General features: G+C 43.4%; 1 protein-coding gene across 2 annotated transcripts in view; it reads left to right on the forward strand.

The window, feature by feature from the left end:
* The window catches only part of TSHZ2 (teashirt zinc finger homeobox 2), a 443868-nt gene that overhangs the window by 126911 nt on the left and 299454 nt on the right, over window positions 1–17503 (forward strand). The gene's annotated exons all lie outside the window — the stretch shown is intronic.

Below are 17503 nucleotides of genomic sequence, written 5' to 3' on the forward strand. Positions count from 1 at the left end.
GTTACCTGGATCGGGGGCAGGCAAGAGGCCGATTACAGCTTGGCACTGCCAACTCAGAGAAGGATGGCACCACCTGGCCCCATCCCGGCTGCTACAGGGTATGAGTCTGATCCTGACCCTCCCCTGACCCATACCCAAGCACCATAGGGAGCTGAGAGCAGTGGCAGAAAATGGGCCTACCCTCACCCTACAGATGTCACCCAGCCACCACCCCAGGCTGAGAGTGGCAGCAGCAACAGGACCAAGGCCAGGTGAGATCTGGTCCGCAGAGGGCAGGCAGTGAGCAGCAGGGAGGTGGGAGGGGATAGAACGTCTTAGGAGCTAAGGCCCCAGGCCCCCAGCACATGCCCCGTTAGACTTCCCTTACAAAACACGAATTCAAATTGAAAATGTCTTCAAGACAGTGACCACGGAGTCCCTTTGGAGAGTAGGGCCCCGTGCAGTTGCACTGCGCCTACACCCATCGTAATGCCTTCCTGTGGCTAGAAGGACATTCCTCCATTCTACCCCATCATTTGCCTTTTCTTCTTTGCCTGTTCTTCTTTCCAGCTGCCCTTGAAACCACTTTCAGATGAGGAGTCATCCTAACAGGAAATTCATTTTGGGGATAATTTAAATCCCCACCTACCTCAACGTGCTTGACAATAACCTACTCTTAAGTCTTCTTCCAAGATATCGGGCTCTTGGTAACCCCCCTATCTGGGCCTGGGAATGGGCGTAAGGCAAAGGGGTGGAATGCACCAGTCAACTTTGCAAAGTTTGCAAAGTTTGCCATTTATGCAAAGTCTAAGAACGCCAGCGTTGCTCGCAGGGAGATTGCATATTCGATAGGCCCTCAGCCTCCCTCTTTGCCAGTGAGGCAGCCTGCAGAAGTCAGGTGTCAGGGAAATAGAAATAGGTGGTCTTAATGTTCTCTCTGGTATTATATCTATCTGTAGAGAATATAGCTTACAACAGATTAGCGGACTCAACCTATACCGAGACCGTGGTAAGAGTGAATCCTGTTGACATTATCAGTGATTCCTGGAGGAGAATTTTCTTCCTTTTCTTCCTCTCCTTTCTTTCCAGAATTTATTTGTTCCCCTGTATACTTGGCTATCCTTTATCCCATTGCTATTTATCTCCCTGAAATAGCTTTGCGTATCTAACCATATTAAATCCACTTACTTATTGTTAGTTTATCTCTGTTTGGTGTATCGAATGTTTATTTATAAGCCACTCATGTCTCTCAAATTTACCTGATTGTTGCCTGTCTATTCTGTTCGCTGGCATGTATCCGACTGGGCTGTGCATATATTTGCTGCACTCAGATAACAGAAGTCTTTTGGTAAATATAACTATTCAGAAGTCCTGAAGGAAGGTTTGGAATACCTAAGAGGCAAAGAAAACATTCCTCTGTACCCAGAAAGTGCCCTAATACCCAGAAAAATGTGCTCCAGGTCGACTTCGAGTGTGTTTTGGAATAACGACAAAATCTGGCAGTCAGCCCTTAAGAGGAGATTAATCCCCTCTCTTAAAGGCTTTCAGTATCCTGAGGCTCCTCTTATCGCACATTGATTAGTGCTGGTGTGTGTAAGGCTGCCTCCGCAGTGTGTCCACATTCCAGGACTTGGTCCAGGAGAGTGCAGATTATCTGGTTCTCAATCAACATCAGCTCTTCGACACCTGACACAATGTCCAGTAGACAACAGGAGGTTCATCAACATTACTTGGCCTCATTTGACCCGGGATGTTACTTTCCTAATCTCTCATAGATGCATGTCTGGGATTATTCATATGTCCCCGTCTGTGGTCTGTGGACACCCAAAGCATCCCACGATGGGACACTCTCAGACGAGTGCTCAGAAGCCGAGCTGTGAGCCAGACACACCTGTGCGTGCACCTGGCCTCGAGCATTATTAGCTGGGATGTGTCATGTAACCTCTGAACTCCAGGCCTTCATCTGCAAAGTGGAAATAGTCCGAGTACCACCCTCATGGGTGTGCCATGAAGACAAAGTGGGACAATCAAGGCAAGCTCTCGAGTAGACAGCAGGCACTCAATAAGTACCACCTCCTGCTGCTGTTCCCGCTGCCACCTGACCAAATCTTATTTGTCAGATGCCTACGTCAGCATGTTGGAAAATGTGGGTGCAAAATGGGTGTCTCAGTGAATAGTCCTTGGCATGTTGACTCTAAATTCTTTTCACTGTTCCATGTGGCATCTTCCCCACATGGCTGCCTGTCCCCAGGCAGAGGCGGTTTCTGGGCCTGACACGGGCCCACTCTCACTGAGGTCCACCCCCAACCCCCGGCATGGTGGTAGCAGGGGAGAGATGTGATTATTTGGGCCTTCTGCTTAAATTATTTTGTGCCTGGGGTATGTATTTATTTGCCTGCAGCGAATTCAGAAGCATGAACAATGCTCATGTTCACGAAGTAACAGTTACCGATGTTTTCAAATTGTGCCCAGCAATTTCTGAGTGTGGATCTGAGAGGCAGGAAGAGGCCTGGGTTGGATTTCATACATTAAGATGTCTTCCTTGCATGCGGGAAACATCAACTCTCAGTGGTTTGGTTGGGGATGAAGCATCCTTGCATGGGCCAAATCTTAGGCATTTCCGTGTCCCCCTTGCCATGGTAGGCTTCCTCATTCATTCACTGATTGATTCGTTCCACAAGTACAGTTGCAAGCTCTGCTCCTTGTCAACCATGGGGCTACATGTGGGGATACAAGCAAGATTTTTGGCTTTATGGATCTTAACCTTCTAAACTTATGCCCAAATTTCAGGTGCTGCTTGGTGCCGTGGCAGGAAAAGTAATGCACGGAAAAGAAATAGAGAACAAAGGGGAGGGGGTGCAGAGGGTGGGCGTACAAGTATTTTCTTTAGGTCATCAGAGCAGAATAAAGTGAGGGAATGAGGCAGGTGAGATGTGGGGGGGGGTGGGGGTGGGCAACATGTTCCAGGCAAGACAGTTGCAAGAGCAAAGGCTGCTGGGGGGTGCTGGGGAGGCGCTTGAGGGAGGGGACTCTCAGGAGATGAGTCAGGTGGGAGACAGGAGCCTGATCATGCAGGACCTTTGGGATAAAGATAAAGAATTTTAAGATCACAGGAAAGAGGAATGAATGTCAGTGGGGGTGACTGGGAGTCAGTCCAGCCAGGAGCATCCCAGCGAGTTGCTGCTGCTACCATCAAGGGCACCTGAGCTTCTGTGAGGTGGACACCGCGGGACTAGCTAGCTACGCAGCCATTGTGGGCCTCGGTTTTCCCATCCATAAGATGGGGATAATGATACCTACCCTTAGTGGTTCTCCTCTGAATTAGATACATCTGGATGCACCAATGAACGGTCGCTATTTAGAGATAACACTACGTCATACCATATTATTATTTTCAGGGATTTTTCCAAAATGATAAAAGAGAAATGAGTGTGTAGGGAAGGATGGGGGCTGCCCTAGTTTCTGGCCGTGGGCTCACCTTGTGTTTTTGCATTGGCAAACCTTTCTTGCGAAGTAAAACCTTGCTTCGAATAACCTGGAGGTTCCTTTCTTCAATGTAAGCCTCTTTAAAATAAAAATGCCCACTGTCCACCTCTTTGGAATGCCCCAGACTCTTCCTCCCTCCCCTCCCGTCAGGCTCACTATCGTCTCTCAGCTTCTGCGGTGCCCCGGCCCCTCACTACCCCCACCCTGTGGCTGGTGTGCATGCTGCTTGCCCAGCTGACCACAAGGCATCGTTAAAAATTTTAGGAGCAACTGACCACATTGAACATGGTGTGACTAGCGTCCCCAGCAGGTGTAATACCCAGAGATCCCGCATGCCTCTCTCCATCGCTTGGAGCCCAGCCCCTAATTTCTCCCGGTTGACTTCTACTCCTACATAAGACTAGCTCAAATCTTGTGTCTCAGGGAACATTCTCTGGCCTCCAGAATGGGCCCAGCCCCTCATAATTGCTCCCCTTGCCCATAAGCCTCTCTGGATCATTAATCATAGTTGAAATCTTACTTTTTTCTTCATGTGATTATGTAACTGAAGCCAGTGAGCCCTGCTAGAGTGGAAACCCCATCAGCTTGGAAGCCACGGCCCACTTGTTTCTTTCTTGTTTCCTCACCATCACCATTTCTGTGCAAGTACAGTTTCTGGCAAAGAACAATCATACCATAAATGTTTGCTGAATGAATCACCAACCTTCCAGGAAGCATCTGTGTCTTTTATAGATCCTTTAGCATGTAGTTTTGTTACTCCAAAGCCTCACAGGAAAAAGGCAAAGAATCAGTGCACAACTGCCCCATGAGAAGAAAACCAGATCTTTTCCAAGAAAGCCAAGCTTGTGTGTGTTTACTAGTCTAGAAGGCAGAGGCGTTGTTCAACTCACCTTCCCATTCCCGGCAAAGAATGAATAGCCAACGTTTCTGGCTGAGGCTGGAAAGCCAGGGAAGTTGGGCTGCGGCTTGAGACCAGACTCTGATCCAGAGAGCTTGTCTCTGATCCATAGGCAAGGACACTGGTCAGTCACATCCTTACAGTGAGGTTTTAGCATTTTGTTTTAACTGCCTTTCCCAAGATTGCCAATGACAATGCAGCTGTAGGTACTTGCCTGGTGTGTAATTCATCTGGACTACTCTGAAAAGAATGGCACAGAGTTTGGGGCTTAAACAACAGAAATTTCTGGAGTCTGGATTCCTGAGACAGGTGCCAGTGTAATTGGGTTCTACTGAGAGTTCTCTTTTTGGTTTCCTCACATGACAGAGAGAGATGAAGACAGAAGCAGAGGTGGGGAGGAGGGAGCAAGCTCTCTTGGGTCTCTTCCTGTATGGGCACTAATCCCATACAGGGGGCTCCACCCTTACAACCTAATTACCTCCCAAAGGCCTTACCTCCTAAAGCCATCCCATTGAGGGTTAGGATTTCCACATATGAATTTTGAGAGGACAGTACTTAACACTTGGGAAGCTCCATATTGAGATTTGTAGCCAACATCATCTGTGCCTACAAGAGGTGACATGAGACATGCCTTCCATATCAAGAAAGTAACGGGCCATTTGTCCATTTAGCGAATCATGATTAAGCAACCACAATGTGCCAGGCCTTGTTCTAGGTGCTGGGGATTGAGAAGTGAAAAAGAAAGACAAAAGTGGCAGTCCTCAGGGAGCTGACTTGCTAGTTGGTAGAGGCAGTAGGTGAGTGTGTCAGGTGATCAGTTCATGCTAAGAGCTATTGAGCATATCAAACAAGGTTATGTGTTAGAGAATAATGCAAGGGGTTGGAAAAGATTTTAGATTGAGCTGTGAACCAAGTGATTTGTGGGAGCCCCCGCCATACAAATACTTGGGGGAAACAGGGTTCCCAGAAGGGGGAACAGCAAGTGCAAAGGTCCTGTTACTTAGTTAAAGGCATTAACCAGTCATTGTGAGTACAAACTTACAGGCCCATTTTAAAAATTCACAATCATGACAAAAAGCAAATACATTCAGGGCACCACTTGGATTCCAAGTTGTTCTTTGTTCTCACTTTTTGGGCAAGCAGTGAACAAATTCAGTATAGTTCTCTCTGTTTAATCTCCTATCTTTCCAAGATTTCCCTCAATCCACCTGTCTGTCTCTTCCTGAATAGCTGAAATGGCAGCCAGAGACTATGAGAAGTATGCATTCTTGTGAAGTCATGTCACGCTCACGTTACAGCGAGGCCACGTGGAAGAATGATAGAATTATCACTCCCTTTTATCACTCAGGAGAATTGTAAAATTGTGTGGTTATGGGTTTTGCTGTTGACCACACCTGTTTGATCAGCACACTCAGAGAATTTACAGTGCATTCATGGGATAAAATAAATATCCAGGGGAAAAAAAAAAGCCAAATGCCTTTGAAGGCTTCTGCTACACTGGTAAGTGGTCCTTATAAAGCAGCCTATTGATAGTTTGAGGATTAATAAGGAAAGACATTTGGGAAAGATTTTGTAAGAAGCAAATGCTTTTAAATTTTGAAGGGGTGGGAGAGGAGGAAGAAGAGTTAAAATGTGACAAAAGAAAATGAGAGTGCCTTACATCAGGCTCACTAGGAGCAGAGCCTGAGGCAAGGATTTGGGTACAGGTGATTTATTGAGTGATTGCAATAAAACCTGAAGGGAGTGAGGGAAGCAAGACAGTGCTGAGAAGGATGTGGTCCCAGGTAAAGTCTAACTTTGGTCTGAAGCTCAGATAGAGGGCTCTAGAATGTAAGCCCTAGTGGGTTTCTCCTCTTTTGAGGCAAGGAGGATGGACTTTTGTTTCCCAGTGTCAGTCAGTCATTGGTCGTGGATGGTAGGGATGCATCTTAACCTTTCAGGTAAGGTGGCACCTGTTCAGCCTCTATGGACAATTCTCAAGGGGGGACAGCTGTGAGTCACCAGCAGCCACCACTCACAGCAGCTGTGGGTGGCTGTACCAGAAGGGGATCATGGTGGAGAACTCCTAGAGTCTCCTGTACCTAGATTCTCCTTCAGAAAGGTCTGTCTTTCCACAAAATATGAACATCCATTCATTCAATTATTAACTCATTTATTCAATACATTTTCTTGAGCACCTACTGTATTTCAGAAATCAGTGTTACGACAATGAACAAAATAGATCTGTTGGTCGGCAGTTATCACCCAACTTAAGCAAATGAGACAACACGACCAGACAAACCACAGCAAGAGTGCTGATAAGTTCCATAGTAAGAGAGGTCAAGTTCTGTAGGAGCTTTTATTAGGACCCCTGAATCTAGGGGAGACAGTCTAGAACAGTTTTGTCCGTCACAGCAGCCATGAGCCATATATAGTTATTGAGCACTTGAAATGTGTCTAATCCCACATGAGATGCTCTGGAAGTATAAAATATACCTGGAATTTCAGAGACTCGGTATGGAAAGAAAATGTGAAAGATCTCGCTAATAATTCGTTATAAAATTTGCATGTTAGAATGACAACATCTTGGCTCTACTGGGTTAAATAAAATAAATTATCAAAATTAATGATACTTGTTACTATTTACTTGTTTCATGTGGCTTCTAGAAAAATCTAAACTACATATGTGGCTCACTTTGTATTTCCATTGAATGGCACAGGGCTTCTTGAAGCTTTCTGTCATACTTTCAGCATCCCAGATGGGCATGCTGAACAATCCAGTAACAATCCACAATCCAGTTAACATGAATGTTCACAGAGTATCGCCTCATGATAATGAAGACATAGGCACATTGCTCCAAATTTAATATTGAGCACTTTCAATCATTTGAGACCACTATAGTTTGGATTGGATTGGTTTGGTTTGGTTTTTTTTTTAATAAACCCCTTAAATGATGGACTCCTCTTTATGTCTCCCTCTCGTATCCTAAGGCTCACAAAAACACAGTTTCCTTCCATCCCACACATCTTTTAGATAATTGGACTTTGACTGAAGAGTGTTTCCATCTACCACGGATACAATTCTCATTCTATCAGTCCCTTTTTCTCTTCTCTACGTGGCATGATTATGAATATAAATCTATAGATTCAAAAGTGAAGAGGCAAAGAAATATAAATGGCTTGAAGTGAGTCTCTTTTCAAGTAATTTTTTCCCCTACCCTAGTAAGATGTCACTCCGAGAGAGATTTCACAGCACAGCAACACTAGAAAGTATGATAATCGTTCAAAACATAATTGAAAGATTTCAAAAGTTGAACTGGAAGCATTTTTGTCAGAGTTTATTGCAAGTATTTTGTATCTTAAAAAAAAAGTTTATGAAAGTTCTGTGACAAGAAGATAAATTATGGAACCATAAGAACAGGGAAATAAATGGATCCTGGCGACTGACAAACAGGGCAAATGACGAGAACATATAATTTTAGCACACAAAAAAAGGTAACTAAATTTGAAAAATTGCATTAGTGTATCATTTTCTGTATATGAGCCATTAGAGGGGAAAAGTGGAAATTACACCCTGTAACAAAGTAAAAATGTTTTCAGTGTTTAAAGGTAATTTTGTAATACTGCTACTATTACTTAAACTCTTACCTCTTATAAAAATCCAAAGACAGGACCCCTGGTGATATTACCTGTGTCTTAGGCAAAGAGCAACAATTTGAATTCCATTCAAATACATTTGTATTTTGCCAAGTGCTATCAAGCTCTGAGCTGCATAATTTGCCATATAAGTGAAATAGATACTTTTCCTCTGCACATTTATCACTCTCCTGTGGGCTTCATTACTGACAATCAAATCATAGAAGATGTACAAAATTGTCATGATGCACTTATTTTCTCATGATATTCGATACAAATAGTACTTCTTTACAAATGGCTGCCCCCCCCCCCCCCACCATTTGCCATAACATTTTTGCGGGCTTTTCAGAATCTTACTAAAGTTCCAGTGATAGACTTTTTTTTCCCAAGCAAATATGTAGGACTCCTTGGAAAACAGATATTGCTATTTAGGGAAAAATTAAAAATACTTGACATAAACAAAAGTAGTATTGTTTCCAAGCAGTCCTTTAACTGTTACTTGCTAGATGTGTGTGTGTGTGTGTGTGTGTGTGTGTGTGCTGTGTAAGAGTGTTTATGAAAACAATAGATTCTAACTCAAGTTATCTCCCCTTTGAAATCACGCACATCCCATCATGGAATCATTTTTGAGAATTAAATATAGAGACGCACATCAAATGCCCAAAATCTAGTCAGGAAATTTAAATGAGGTAGTGGGCAAGAAGTATATATAACCCCCTCTGTCTAGCTTTTATTTTTACACTTTTAAAAACATCATGGGCACAGAGAAATTTTTGTTCACTCTAAAAGATGTGAGAACAGGCAGTTGGCCCTGTGCCTTTAACTGGCAAAACCATAGGGAGCAGTAGGGACTGTGGCAGATTGAAGAACACGCTCTGCCTCTGGGGGTTGGGGGTGGGGGAGGCAGCTGCTCCCAGCCCCAGTTTCATGTTCCATGAGCAATGCAATGTTTTCCTTTACTTCTTTTCAAAAGAAGCCAGAAATCTGGATGTGTGTGTGCATGTGTGTGTGTGTGTGTGTGTGTGTGTGTGTATGTTTAGAAAGATACTTCTTGATTTTTAAAGGTTGATAGCATATTTTAAGTGTATAAACATTGAGCAAGCCAAGGAAAATACATTTCCTAGCCAGATATAGCCTGAAGACTGCCAGGGTGTGACTTCTGGGGAATGGTCTTCCCCAAGGGTCTGGGGCAACCAGGGTCATCATGCAAGGGTCATGCCATCTGCCCTGAATCTCTACCTCTCTACTCTTCCTCCTAGGACATGATCTATTGGAGATGAGGTCATCTATGGATAGATATTATTTAAAATATCATCTAGGTTAGCTGATTAAACTCCTCCACTTCTCTTACCAATGTAGGTGGTACTTGGACCTTCAAAGTAGTTAAGTCCCCCATCAACAAAAACCATTACATCGTCATCACCTAGTGAATATGAGTCTCAGGGCAACAAACTAAAGATATATAAGGGAATATCACTTTCATTTTCTGGGTTTCAAGCTTATTCCTATTTTCAGCAAAGCAAACACAACTTTCTGACTCTGATCTGTTATAGGATCCCCTTCCTCTACGTCTCTGGGCTCTGGCTGCCAAGATGCACTAGAGCCATTTAGTTCCTGAGCTGTTGGCTTCCATTAGCTGAGCATTTTTTCTCCTCCCTCTTTTCTTCTCCTCCCAGCCAGGTGGAACTCCTTGCTTATCTGGGATGGGGGGCGGGGAAGGTAGGGGAGAGGAAGACCCACCCTCAACTCTCAATTCTGGCCAAACTCTTTTTCTTAACCTTTTGTTACAAATCCTCTAAGTCTCTCAAGGTTTTTAGGCTTTTGGAGATAAAAGCCAAGGAGAGGTAGAAGGTATTTCTGCTTCCTACTCAACCACATCCTTTCCCCAAGGCAAGGAACACAACTGATGAGTACATACAAGTGTTAGAGACAGAAGCTAGGTTAATATTTCACTCAAGTATCCCGGAGCAGTAACAATTCCAGCATCTCTAACCACCTCTACTTGTTGGATACCAGCTCAGTATTCTGGGCCTACTAGGCCTCATCTTATTTATTTTTCAAGACAACCCTATGAAGTAAATATTAACTGTGTAAGTTGTCTATTGACAGTGCTGCATAACAAATACCTAAAACAATAAACATTGATTTCGCTCACCAATCTGAGGGGTCCAGCTGATCTGGGCTGGGCTAATCTCAGGCGGCCCTGCTCATAAATCTGGGGTCAGCTTTCAGGCTGGCTTAGGGACTCTGCTAATCTTGCCTGGGCTCACTCATATGATTTGGAATTGGCTAGCTGTGAACTGATAGAGAACAACCTTGGCTATGATGGCTGGGACAACCTGGCCCCATACCAGCCGTCTCTTACCAGCAAGGTAGCTTATGCATTTTCTTCTTGTAGCAATTGCATAGGGAAAAAGTGAGCAAGCCAGGTCATGTAAACATTTTTCAATTTTCTGTTTTGCATTCCATTTGCTAATGTCCCAATAGATGACACAGGTCGTGGGCCAAGCTAGGAGTCAGAAAGAGGGACACAAAAGCAGTTAGCTGGCAAAGGGCATAGAGAGAGGGAGGCCCATAATACAAACAATATCCCATTCTCTGAATGACAAAACTGAGCCTAGGAGAAATGAGCCAGGCAGTAAAGAGGCTGGGCTTCAAACCTATGCATGTCTGATTCCAAAGCTGAGCTCCTAGCCACATTGCTCTGCTCCCTTAATTTTTTAAAGGAGCTTATAAAAAGGATTCTCCATGTTAAGGCAGCATCTTCCAGGCCAAATGGAGTGTTGAGTAATTGCCTGCTGAATATGGTTGATAGAGAAAGCAAACTTCAAGCCAAAACACTTTAATTTCCCCTAAACATATGTAATCATCTTAATTTCCTTTTTGCCTCTGTTGACAGAGCTTTGGGGAGACAACTCCTTTTTAGCATCAGCCAGTGTTTCCCTGGGAAGCTGCATGCAAGCAATGGGGTTGGCATTCTTTCCTCCTAAAAAAAAAAAAAAAAAAAAAAAAAAAAAAAAAAAAAATCCATTTTATGTAATTTTACTATCTTCCCTGGGCTGGCCCCTTCTTCCCACCAGGGACCTCTTTTGCTTGACGTTGTTCTTTACCCCACGGGTTTGAACCCTCGTGTTCATTAACAATCAGGCTCCCGTGTCTTGGGTGATTTGTGACCTAGGTTTAGTTCCCATCACTTGAATCCATTTGGGGGCCGAATTTCATACATAATGAAAGAGCTGGTTGAGCGGTGCTGATGTCTCTGGAAGGACCAGCTCATTGATCAGTAATTGGTTTGCTTCAGAGGGCAGTTGTCCTAATCTGAGAGGCAGATTACATTTTCAAACAACGAAGTACAAACCCAGCATCCTCCTGCAAATCCAGTTTCTTCCGTGGGTTGACATGACCAGAAATTACCATCTTGACTTTATGGAACTGTTAAACATTTTAGAGTACGGCATGAGGTCCGATAATAGATTCAAGTGAAAATAATAGTAATAATAACAGCACCTGATATTTCTAGAACCTTTATCATATGCCAGGAACTGTGCTAAACATTTTTTTTAATTTTTTTTAATTTATTTATGATAGTCACAGAGAGAGAGAGAGAGAGAGAGAGAGGCAGAGACACAGGCAGAGGGAGAAGCAGGCTCCATGCACCGGGAGCCTGATGTGGGATTCGATCCCGGGTCTCCAGGATCGCGCCCTGGGCCAAAGGCAGGCGCCAAACCGCTGCGCCACCCAGGGATCCCTGTGCTAAACATTTTGCATGCATTTCACATTCCCCACCATCCCGAGTCATGGATACCACCCTAGGCCTATTTTACAGCTCAAGATCCTGAGGGTTTAGGTGATTTTCTTTCCCAGGGCCACACTGCCAGCCAGTAAGTGACAGGGAGAGCCAGGAGTTGGCTCAGCACACGATGGTTAAGAGCAGGATCAGTAAACTCGGTCTGTAAAGAGCCAACAGTAAATATTTTAGGCCTTTGCAGGCTATTTGGCCTCAGCAGCAACTCCTCGGCTCTGCTATTCTCACATGAAAGCGGCCACGGTTGGTGCCTTTACAAATGGGTGTGGCTGTGTGCCTATAAAACTTTATTTACAGAAACAGGCACTGAGCTGGATTTGGCACTTGTCTGGCCTCACTTCCAAGCTGTATTGTTTGGGGCAACCTACTCAACTTCTTTGTAATTTCAGTTTTCTCATCTAAAAAGTGAGGAAGATGATAGTCATCCTACCAAGTGTATAAAGGGTGATCTTGAGGAGTAACTGCCCTTGCATACAAAGCTCTTGTTTCTGGTATCGCTAGTGGGGGGGTGGGGGGGTGGGGGGGTGGGGGGGTGGGCGGGAGAGGAGAGGGGAAGAGCAATTTCTTCTGGGGCTTGAGCCTCACTTTCTGACTGACCAGCTGAGCGATCTTGGTGTGTCACTTAACATCTCTGAGTCTCAGACTCCTTTTTCCTAAGGTGGAAGATAGTAAGAGCACACATCTGATAGGATAGTTGGAAAGATTAAAGGAATTAAATGTGTGCAAATGGTTTAGAACAGTGCCTGGCACATGGCGAGCCCTTTAGAGGTGCTTGCTTTATTATTGTCATTACTGAAAAATTAAGATTTGCGCCCAAGTACGCCTGGCCTCCAGCTGCAGGCCCTTTGCCACCACATGGTCCTGCAGCGCTTCCTCGTCCTTTTATGCTCCCGAGACCCCCTCAGTGACCTGGGGGAGCCTGTGGGCCCTGTACTGCAATACCGTCTTCAAACACATAATATAAAAATATAAAAAATGACAAAGAAACAGTTCTATAGAAATTTAGTGATCACAATATGTTTTTTTAAAACAGTTTTTGACGCAGTTCTATCTGTACTTCTGTATCAATGTATTAAATAATATCTATCAGGAGGTCTAATAACTAGTATAATGTTGAAATAGTATTAAATGTCCGTGACATTTCAGTATCTCTGCAACAACTGTAATATGATATGATATCTGTGATTTGTACTGGTGCTAAAGTCACGGGGCCCGTGATTTGATGCCTGCATTTATAATTGAAGAAATGCTACATTTCAGGTAAAGGCTGGTGAAAGTAATTTTTTAAAAAAATTCACATTCATGAAATACCTGAATTCACAGATCACTTGGGGTCCACCGGCCCCTAGGTCAAGAATCTCTGTACCTATTGCCACTAACGGAGACATTTTATTTTTTTAAGATCTCTTTTTCTTTATTATTTATTTGAGAGAGAGAGAGAAAGAGTATGTGCATGCCCAAGCAAGGGGAGTGGCAGAGGGAGAGGGAGAGGGAGAAGCAGACTCTCTGCTGAGCAAGGAGCCTGACGCAGGACTCGATCCCAGGACCCTGAGCTCATGACCTGAGCCAAAGGCAGATGCTTAACCCACTGAGCCACCCAGGCACCCTAAAAGAGCCATTTAAAAAATAATAATAAATCTAGCGAACCCTAGTTCCTATGGAAGTGAATGGTCCCTGCATCATGGTCTTTCAGCACACACACACAGAGATTGGGTTTGACAGGATGGATCTCTACAAAGAGAGTGATGCTTCTCGAGCCTCTGCAGTCAGGAAGTGTTCATTCACTGGTATGTGGGCGAGAAATCAGAAACGGTGTTGTCTCCTAATTTGATGCCCCGCGTGGAAAAAGATTGTCATTGAGACGAAGCCAGCGAGAGGTAATGGAAACATGATACCACTGACCTCATCCAAAAAAATAGCTATTGTCACAGGACAGAGATGCTGAATATTTGTAGGTTTGGGGAGAAATATATTTGTTAGTGAAATGGAGCTTACTGTGGGGTGAGTAAAGGTGAATTATTTGTCAGACGACTGGAGGAGGTTTATGCAATATAGTATTATTGAGCGGTGCTATTAACAGAGTGAATTGCTATTGTGACATGCCATTAAATTGTTTTTAGTGTCCACAAAGGTATCATTCAGGAGCTGGCAGGGTTAGTAACAGAGTTGTATTTTTGGTGGACAGCAGCAGATCTCGAAACAAAATAGCGTATTTTATAGAAAAGTAAAATATGGCCAAAGCCGGAAGTCCACAGACAATAGAGTCTGGGGTAGTCATTTGCAGCTACTTGACAAGAACCCCGAGAATCCAACAAGGCTCTCTGAGTCCCCGCTGTACGTGTAGTTGAAGCTGAAATCCGAGTGATGCATCAGGAAGGAATAGTGAAGAATTGAGATGAAGAGAGAATTCTGAGCCCTCGGCTCTTTCAAGGATGTTGTGTCTTGTTCATGAAGGCATCCCCAGTGTTTAGCAAAGAGGTTGGCTCAATAACTATTTGCTGGGGGGGGGGGGGGGGTAAAAAAAAAAGAAAGAAAGAGGGGAGATCATGAGAGGGGGAGGCAGGAAGAGAGAGAAAGAGAGAGAATATTAATTAGCCAAGTGAACCACTGGTGGTATGCAAGCATGTATGTATCGGCATGTGCACCTATTGATGTATTTTTTATTTTTTCAGCACCTACTTGTTGTGTGCCTACTAAGTGTCAGCCTCTGTACTGTGTATTAAAAATGTATGTTTAATGAGATGGAAAAGATCCCCGCTCTCAGATGACTGGCGTTCAAGTGAGGGACTCAGAGAACAAACACGAAGTCAAATAAGCTTATTTCAAGACAGTGCTAAGTGTTAAAACAAAAACAAAAGCCAAACCAAAAAAAAAAAAAAAAAACCACCCATGCTGTCATGAGGTAGAGGGCAGCTAGAAAGTAGGGGCTCCTTTGGGTACGGTGGTGATGTTGGCACCGACAAAACCAATGGAGACCTACATTTCCTTAAGGGCTTCCTCCCCACCAGGCCAGGGCTGAGTGCCTTGCATCCATTATTCCATTTAATCCTCACATCTACACTGCGAAGCAGAGAGTATTTATAACAATTTCACAAATGACAGGGAGGAGAGCGAGGCTCAGAAAGGCAAGTTGACTTGTCTACAGTCACAGAGCTGGTAAGAGACAGAAGCAAGACCGAAATACCCCCTTGCCTGATCCCACGCCTGAGAGAGAGAAAGCAGGTGCCATGTTGCCTCAAGGGGAAGGGAAGCTCCCCAGTTGATGGTCACACACATTAGGGAAGAAGACTTTCGGGGAAGGTCTCTCTGTTCTTCGATTTGCAAATGAGCGTTATTTTTATGCTACGTCCTGGCTATTTTCTACCTGGTCACCTGGCTTCGTTCCTGAGACTTGTTGTCAGTAACCCAGATGGTGGATTTCATCTTGAGTCTGATTCATAGATGACTCTGAAGAAAATGTATGTCCTTCCCATATGGAAAAAGAACTGAGTCATCTTCCTAAATTAGATAGGGTAGGGGGAAAGGGATAAAGATCTTAAGGGAAACAAGCTCTTCTCCTGAAGAAATTGTCTCAACCCCATTTAGGACACGTTTTTCTCATAGCTGAGCTTTCATGGACTAAGCCGTGTGGATGGTTAGAATGACAGTAGGATTTTCCCATCAGCCAGCCACCTTCTACCCCACTTCTATCACGGGTACCTTGGAGTATCAGGTACTCAGTATTTCTGGCTCAGTACTCACTGTGTGCCCCAGGGCCATTGGGAGTTCACACTTGTTATCCTGATGTATTTTTGTTTACATTCTAACATGGCTGAATGCTATAAAATGTTGGCATGTGCATGTTACTATACCTTAAATGCAATTTAAAATACCAAGTATCCTTATGATTAGCATTACTATTATCATTTTGGCTATTCAATTATTGATGTATTTTTTTTATGTCCACATGTAGTATTGAGGTGTCCAGGACAAATGAGCAGGAACACTTTCACCCACTACGTGACAAAGGTCAAACTGGTCACACTCTCTGGAGAGCGTTTTGGCAATTTTTCAAATGCCTCTGGGGCTCCTGGGTGGCTCAGTCGGTTAAGCATCTGCCTTCGGCTCAGGTCAGGATCTCAGCTCCGCATCGGGCTCCCTGCGTGGCGGGGAGTCTCCCTCTCCCTCTCCCTCTGCCCCTGCCCCTGCTCATGCTCTCACTCTCTCACTCTCAATCTCTCTCTCTCTAGCAAACAAATAAATAAAATCTCTAAAAAAATGCCTCTGAGGTAAACATGGCCCATAACACACTCATTCCATTTCTGGAAACTTACTAGAAGTTACATCCACATTAAGATATATGTAAATTATATCCAGTGAAGTATTTATAACATAGGGAAAAATTAGAAACAACTACAATGTCGAATAATGAGGCATTCGTTATTTCTTAAAATAATTCCTATACAGCAGCTTATCACCCACCATTAAAAATCCATGCTCATCAAGATAGAATTCTAATATATTAATTAGGGTGAACAAAAGGCACATTAGCAAACAGATGTATATTAGTGACCATATAAAATACTACAACGTTTATTCATGGCTACAGTATATTTATAGAGAGATGTAACTGTAGATAAATGTAATATTAAAGGTGATATTATCTTATATGATACTGTTGTTATATTATTATGACATAATTTATCATAAATGGGATTTTTCTTCATATTTTTCTATAACCCACATTTTTTACATGGAACATGTTTTATTATTATAGTCAGGAAAAAAATACACATGTACATACACAGTGAATGAAGGTCAGTGTTGGGGTTTTGTTTTGTTTTGTTTTTTTATGAAGGTCAGTGTTGAAGGTCCAAGTTTTGCATTCATTCTACCCAGCGCATTTTTGGGTTGCGCTCCCACGTTGGCCCTCTATTGGGTACCCATCCACCTGTCTCCCAGCTCTGGCTCCCAGCATCCTTCCACTGGCCTTTTGCTTTTCAGCACACATCCCTGAACTCACCCTTCAGGTCCTCCTCCCCAGGTCATGTCACCAACCCCATGCCGACAGTTTCAGAAAAGCTCAGCACTAACTTTGTACCCATTTCCTTCTTGGAAGAAAAGCCAACAAAAGATGTTCTTAGAGATTCATAGTCGTGCTTCTGTCTAATTCCCATCAGAAGAAGGGGAGCAGTCGCAAAAAGAAAAAAAAAAGAGAGGAGTTTAGCTCAGTATGGTTGATGGTGGCACAGTTTGTTTCCTTATTAATGATGGTTATTAGTTTCTTAATGGCGGATGCTGGGAATTTAAGTCCATATAAAGGCTCGAGAAGTGGTCATGTGTATTGTATGTGAACTGTATCAGAAGAAAGCGAACAGAAAAAAGGAGAAGAAAAAGAAAAAGAAAAAAACGAGGCAGAGTAGATGCAGAGCCAAACAACTTTTTTGTTGTTTTCTTTTGTAAGTCACAGGGTTGACTGATTTCAGAGGAATTGATATGTCGAAAGGCCATATGATTAGTGGAAAAGATCTGAGGTTCTGGATTCACATAAAACTGGTTCAAATCCAGGGCCTTGCATTCATTGGCTTCGTTAGTTTGGACAGAGACAGTGTGACTTACCAATTAAAACGGCAGCCAGAAAAAAAAAAATATTTTAAAATATAAAAAATATTTTTAATTTTTAAAATATTTTTTTAAATATTTTTAATTTTTAAAATATTTTTTAAAAATATTTTTAATTT

The sequence above is a fragment of the Canis aureus genome, chromosome 26, assembly GCF_053574225.1.
Source record: "Canis aureus isolate CA01 chromosome 26, VMU_Caureus_v.1.0, whole genome shotgun sequence".
NCBI lineage: Eukaryota > Metazoa > Chordata > Mammalia > Carnivora > Canidae > Canis > Canis aureus.